Source organism: Rhamphochromis longiceps, linkage group LG22 (assembly GCF_057381845.1).
Source record: "Rhamphochromis longiceps isolate RC_006_pf linkage group LG22, R_longiceps_female_GT1.1, whole genome shotgun sequence".
NCBI classification, from domain to species: Eukaryota; Metazoa; Chordata; class Actinopteri; order Cichliformes; family Cichlidae; genus Rhamphochromis; species Rhamphochromis longiceps.
The window spans coordinates 33,298,280-33,306,116 of record NC_140577.1 but is presented as its reverse complement, the minus strand read 5'-3'; positions in this window follow the sequence as shown (position 1 = coordinate 33,306,116).

Below are 7,837 nucleotides of genomic sequence, written 5' to 3'. Positions count from 1 at the left end.
AAAAGCAGAGGCGGTGGTGTGTGTTTCATGATCAACAACAGCTGGTGTGATTATGCGAACGTGCACCCGGTCAAATCCTTCTGCTCACCGGACCTGGAGTACCTGATGATTAAGTGCCGGCCATTCTGGCTACCGAGGGAATTTACAGCAGTGATTATTACGGCTGTTTACATTCCCCCACAAGCCGACACTGACCGTGCACTCAGGGAACTGTACAGCGCGATCAGCAGCGAGGAAACCGCACACCCAGAGGCAGCGTTTATCACGACCGGGGACTTTAATAAGGGAAACCTGAAGAAAGTCTCACCCAAACTCCACCAACACATCCATTTTAACACGCGTGGAAACCGGCTACTCGACCACTGTTACACCTCTTTCCGGGATGCGTACAAAGCCCTCCCCCGCGCCCCATTCGGCCAATCAGATCACTGCTCCATCCTGCTCCTGCCCGCCTACAGGCAGAAGCTGAAACAGGAAGCTCCAACCCGGAGGGCGGTGCACTGTTGGACGGACCAATTGGAGTCTGCGCTGCGGGACTGTTTTGATCACGCGGACTGGGAAATGTTTCACGTGGCCGCCAGAGACATTGATGAATACACAGACTCAGTCTGTGGATTTGTCAGGAAATGCGTGGAAGATGTCGTCCCATCCAGAACAGTTAAATCCTTCCCAAATCAAAAACCCTGGATTAACGGAGATGTTCGCGCGGCACTGGCGGCACGGAACACCGCCTTTGCCTCCGCGAACACATCGGACTACAAACACGCACATTACCAACTCCGGAAGACGATCAAAGCAGCCAAACGTGAGTACAGGGACAGGGTGGAGCAACAGTTTGACAACCCTCGGAGTATGTGGCAGGGACTAAACACGATCACAGACTTTAGAGGGAAAACCAGCACACCGCAGACCACGGCCTCTCTGTGTGAGGATCTAAACGTATTCTACGCTAGATTCGACACAGCGAACACCATGAGACCGGACAGTGTGCGCACCGCGGATGACGTCAGTGCGCACACTGTGTCTGAGGAGGATGTGCGGAAGTGCTTCAGGAAGGTGAACGCACGCAAAGCTACTGGTCCGGACGGGATTCCCGGCCGCGTCCTCAGGTCATGCGCGGCTCAGCTGGCTGGAGTGTTCACGCACATCTTCAACCTTTCCCTCTCTCTGTCTGTAGTCCCAGCCTGCTTCAAAATGGCCACCATCGTCCCTGTACCCAAATCCTCCACCATCTCCTCATTGAACGACTGGCGACCTGTAGCCCTGACCCCCATCGTAAGCAAATGCTTCGAGAAGCTGGTCAGGGACTTCATCTGCTCTGCACTACCCGACTCACTGGACCCTCTACAGTTTGCATACCGCCACAACAGGTCCACTGATGATGCCATAGCCCTGACACTACACACTGCCCTGTCACACCTGGAGAAGAGAGACACGTATGTGAGGATGCTGTTTGTAGATTACAGCTCAGCATTCAATACCATCGTTCCCTCGAAGCTGGACAGGAAACTGCAGGATCTAGGACTGAGCAGCTCCCTCTGCAGCTGGATCCTTAGCTTCCTGTCTGACAGACGCCAGGTGGTCAGACTGGGCAGCATCACCTCATCCCCCATCACACTGAACACTGGTGCTCCACAGGGGTGTGTACTGAGCCCTCTCCTGTACTCACTCTACACCTACGACTGCACAGCCACTAACAGCTCCAACATCATTGTGAAGTTTGCGGACGACACTACAGTGGTGGGTCTTATCACCAACGGTGATGAGACGGCTTACAGGGAGGAGGTCAGCGCCCTGACCCACTGGTGTCAAGACAACCATCTCACCCTCAACGTCGCAAAGACAAAGGAGTTGATAGTGGACTTCCGGAGGTGCAGAGAAGTACACACCCCCATCACCATCAACGGCGCTGCTGTGGAGAGAGTGAGCAGCTTCCGGTTCCTTGGCGTACACCTGGCTGAGGATCTTACGTGGTCAGTACACACAAACAAAACAGTGAAGAAGGCGCAGCAGCGCCTCTTCTTTCTCAGGAGACTGAAAAGATTCGGCATGAGCCCCCGCATCCTCAGGACCTTCTATCACTGTGCCATTGAGAGCATCCTCACTGGATGCATCACCACCTGGTATGGCAACAGCACCGCCTACAACTGCAAAGCTCTCCAGCGAGTAGTGCGGTGCTCTGAACGGATAATTGGAGGTGAGCTTCCCTCCCTCCAAGACATCTACAGGAAGCGCTGCCTGAGGAAAGCGGGGAGGATCATCAAGGACTCCAGTCACCCCAGCCATAAACTGTTCAGACTGCTTCCATCAGGAAGGAGGTTCTGCAGCATCCGGTCCCGTACCAGCAGACTGAGAGACAGCTTCTTCCACCAGGCCATCAGACTGCTGAACACGTCATAGACACCTCAGCTTCACTACTGGAACTTTAACATTATGCACTCCACACTGTATATAAATGCCACTTGTTTTGCACATATTCAACTCTGTATATTTTATATATTTTATTATTATTTTTTTATTTTTTTATTTTTTTTTTTTACTATTTAATTTGTAAAAATGTGTACACACACACACACACACACACACACACACACACACACACACACACACACACACACACACGTAGGAAAATATTTAGTATACACATCCAGAAATGCATACACTATTATATATTGTACATATATTTATTAGTTTCAGGTTGGCCATTCTTGTATTTTGCTCGTTTGTGTTGTTGTGTTTGCACATCTCTGTTGCTTGTGGGGCTCGCACACAAGAATTTCACTCGCATGTGCTGTGCCAGTGTGCCTGCACATGTGATGTAACAATAAAAGTGATTTGATTTGATTTGATTTGACAAATGGATAAGCAGGTTACCTGTGGCTTCAGCAGGGCTGGACCGGAACCAAAAATAATATTTTTTTTTTAATCAAATGTTTATAAAAACCTGACATATACCTTCTGTCACCATGTGTTATCTCTGTCAAAGCTCTCACTTCTGAATTTATTGATTCAAATGGCACATAAGATACATTTGTACATATAGCTCCTCGGTAAGGCATGAAAAGTTGGAACATTACTTGTAACAAACATTTGATTTGCAAATGTCCATCTTGGAAGTCTAAGCAAAATTCTAAATGCACCCTGAAAGTCTACCTGCAGTTTTTTCATTATGACTTGACTATAATTACACCAAATGAGTCATATAGAAAGAGGTACAATAGGCTTGAAAAAGAGCCACTTTAACATCATCTGTGCACATGTAAAATTTACGTGCCTGGGTTGCTTTAGCTGTATGTTTTGGGCCATTGTCCATCCAAGTAACTTCTTCAGTCTCAGCTGAAGAAGGGAAACCTGCAGTCAGCTGAGACTGAAGAAGACACTTGAGGGTGGAGAATTTGTCTGACAGACAGCTCAGCCAAACAGAGAACAAACATCCTCGCTAAAGGGTTGAATTTTGCTGTGACGCCGAGACAAATCCCGCTATTGGAACTCTTTTCAGCCACAGAAACAGCAATTCGAAACAACAATATTGCAGACATGTAAGCTGCGAAGCCACCAGCATCCAACATCAGCATGGAGGAGAGGAAGGCACACACAATGACAGCAACATTATTATCCTTCCGGCAGACAAGGGTAGGTGCACGGTTTTGCTAAACCAGAAAGACTATCATGAGAACATTTTGTCACTGCTCAGTGGCAAAAATACTTATGAGCCCCTAAAGTGCTCCAGGAAGTGGTTACAGGAAGAGGGTGATAGACTGTCTGAAGCAGTTAAAACAAGACAATGCTATTGACGGGACCTCATACCACAGGCTATAACCAGACGAATCTACATCAAGTCTGTGTGGTTTACCGAAGATACATAAACAGGGTGGACCTTTAAGACTGATTGTCTGTATGATCAACTCAGTCACCTATAACATCTCTAAGTTTCTGGCTTCGATCCTCAACCCGCTGGTAGGCAGCCCTGAACACCACATCCAGAACACCTTGGATTTTGTTGAGAAGGTGAGAGATGTCCAGAGGTGTGGACTCGAGTCACATGACTTGGACTCGAGTCAGACTCGAGTCATTAATTTTATGACTTGAAAAAATGTTCTAAGACTTGTGACTTGACTTGGACTTTTACACCAATGACTTGGGACTTGAATTGGACTTGAACCGGTTTACTTGAAAAGACTTGATATTTTACCCCAAATATAAAATTTAACATGCATATTATATAGAGATTGAAAATGTGACGTCATTCACGGGTAGAACCGCAAAGGATTCTGGGAACTCGTGGCAAGCGGTACTAGCGCACGCAGGCTTTCAATTAAAATCAGTTATACAGCGATAAAAAGAAACACAAAAATGTCAAGAAGCAGTTGTATTATTAACTACAATAGCCGGTCGCATGACAGCCACGGGAAGCCGACGGGTAAAGAGATCGGTTGTTATCGGATTACGTCGTTGAAGAGAAATTGTTCGAGCCATGTTTCCGAAGTAACAAAGACGCGACTGGATTGCAGCCATTCAAAGATCAAATATAACGTCCCAGAACACTCCAGCTCACACGTTAGTCTGCTCCAAGCATTTACACGAAGGTCAGTCTGCTGTTGTAGTTAATGCGTCATTTTCATAACATAATTGGTGATATAGGTTACAAGCAAGTCTGGCGCTGAACAGAAATTGTCGCGCTATGCTCCTTTGTTTATTGTGCATAAATAGTAAATTGTCCTGACACAATATTGCGTTTCGCTTCTGTTATTATGGTACACTGACAAAAACATATACTTTTATTCACAGGATAAAACAGTTGTTTTGTATCACTAATTGTCCAGTGCGATTACAGCATACAATATTATTGTCACTGCTACATTTCTGTAAGGCGTACCAGAAATTATTTCCACTACTAATTAATTACCGTTAAGCTCAAAGGTTATATTAATAAACGGTTAACGAATGTGTATTTATGACGACGATTTGTGAGACTGGTAAACTTATGATACGTACGATGGTCTTTACTTTCTACACGGTGCATTTCAAGGTCCTGTACCCATCCGTCGGTAAACTGTACCTGGGCTTGTTGCAGTGACCGGAAGTTACTAAACTTCACGAGTGTATGCACTCACTCCAAGAACCGTATGATTATAAATATGCATATAAATATGCTACGATGAGATAGCTGACTTCATCTAACTAGCAAATGTTGTCCAGGCTACGTTGGTGATGCAGTTTTTTTAATGTATATGATATTTTTGTCATGCGATTTTAAAGCCGGTGTTGTGCCAAAAAGTGATTGTCTGCCAAAAAGTGATTTCCAGTGTTTCTGTGTATTTTTTATGTGTAATATCTTTACGTATGTTCGTAAATAGACTTCGGTGAACAGGGGATACAAAGGGGTTACATAAAGAATTAAAAAATTATCTGTTTTTTAAGTATCTTTACAACTTGTACTTACATTATAACCAATCCGGTCCTTTATCCCCACTTAAAATATTTTTACAGAACTATTGTAATATTTGCTGCCATTTCTGCTGTCCTGTTGGCCAACTTACTCTTACAAAAGACATTTTTAATGTTAATGAGATTTTTTTTACTGCATAAATAAAGGTTATATAAAAGTCGCTGCCAAAAACTGATTGCGGCTTGTATCTTGCTACACGAATGTTGTTTGTGGCTCAAGATGACTTTATGTCATCCATAAGGGATGCATTTGACATATGTTTAACATATTATAGCCCAACAAGTTACTTATAGCACTTTAAATATGAGCAATCGCTTTTTGGCAAATACCGGAAATCAGTTTTTGGCAGACAATCACTTTTTGGCACAACACCGGTCCTACAACCGCATCCAAGAATAACATGCAGCTTATCTCAGAACTGTCGGTGAAAATTATTCTTGGAGCTAGGTTTAATTGAGCTGCATTTTAAAGAGGTGCAATTTCACAATTTGTGTATATTTTCTAAGTTCACTATTTTGTCATGTGTTGAGAAAAACACAGATTTAAAAATTACATGGTCTAATATTTACATTTAGCATAACTGCAACATACTTTTTTCTTTTCTTTTTTTTTAAAGACTCGAAAGGACTTGAAATTCAAAATTTCAGACTTGTGACTTGACTCGGACTTTTACACCAGTGACTTGAGACTCGACTCTGACTTGCCTGACATTACTTGAGACTTGACTTGAGACTTGAGGATAAAGACTTGAGACTTACTTGAGACTTGCAAAACAATGACTTGGTCCCACCTCTGGAGATGTCATTATGGAGGCAGATGAAACAATGGTCTTGTACGATGTTACATCTCTCTTCACTCGCATCCCAGTCACGGACGTGTTGGAGGTAGTTCGTAAGAGATTACAGGATGACCCCCAACCTCAGCAACAGGACCACTCTCAGCATCGACCAAGTTCCAAGTTCCAAGTTGCTTTTGGAACTGTGTTTTAATTCCTCCTATTTCAAATACAAGGGTCAGCACTATAGGCAGAAATATGGGTGTGCCATGGGTTCACCAGTTTCACCTATCGTGGCCAAATTGTACATGGAAAAGTGGAAAAGAGGGCTTTGTTATCCTACCCGGTCCAGTTGAGATGCATTTTTTCTAAATACCGAGTCTCTGTGGCTTTTAAACCCCAAAACACACTGCACCAAAAACTGGTCCACCCCAAGGATCGGATCCCCCGACACAAACAGAATAATATAGTACACTGTTAAGTGCCAGGATTTATACATTGGGGAAACCAAGCAACCACTGGCAAAGCGGATGGCACAGCACAGGAGAGCTACCTTGGCAGGCCAGGACTCCGCAGTCTATTCACACCTACAGGCCAGTGGACACTCTTTCAAGGATGAGGATGCACACACACTGGACCGGGAGGAACGCTGGTTTGAGCGCAGAGTCAAGGAGGCCATTTACGTGAAAAGGGAAAGACCATCTCTGAATCGAGGAGGGGGCCTAAGGGTACATCTTTCGCAATCTTACAGTGCTGTGATACTCATAAACCACTCATAAGACTGAGGCTTATGAGTGGCTTGCACCTTGCAGTGAACCTGCATGAAAGTAAGCCCTGTAATACCTTTCATGCAGTCTTCTCTTTATGGTAGACTTGGATATTGATATGCCTACCTCCTGGAGAGTGTTGTTCACTTGGTTGGCTGTTGTGAAGGGTTTTCTCTTCACCATGGAAATGATTCTGTGATCATCCACCGCTGTTGTCTTCTGTGGACGTCCAGGTCTTTTTGCATTGCCGAGTTCACCAGTGCTTTCTTTTTTTTTCTTTCCAAACTTTAGATTTTGCCACTTCTACTATTGTAGCAATTTTCTTGGATTGATTTTTTTCTGTTTTGGGAGTTTACCTCTTCACTCGCGTGGAGAGGTTCTTTTGACTGCTGTTGACAGTCTATCACAGATTCTGTCAGCAAAGCCTTCCAAATGCAAGCACCACACCTCAGATCAACTCAAGCCTTTTATCTGCTTAACTGATAATAACATAACGAAGGAATTGCCCACAACTGCCCATGAAATAGCCTGTAAGACAACTGTCCAATTACTTTTGGTCCATTTAAAAAGAGGGTGGCACAGCTGAAACTCCTAAACCCCTCATCTAATATGAATGTAGATACCCTCAAATTAAGCTGAGAGTCTACACGTTATGTCAATGTCCATTATATAACTATACTTACAATATGTTTCAGTAAACAGGTAAAAACAACAACAACCTAAACTTGGTGTCTGTGTCCAAATATATCTGGACCTAACTGTACACTCTGGCTATCAGCAGTGGCTCATGGTCAAAGCAGCCATTCATTTTACTGAAGCCTTGAATCTTTCCCTTCCTAATTATGT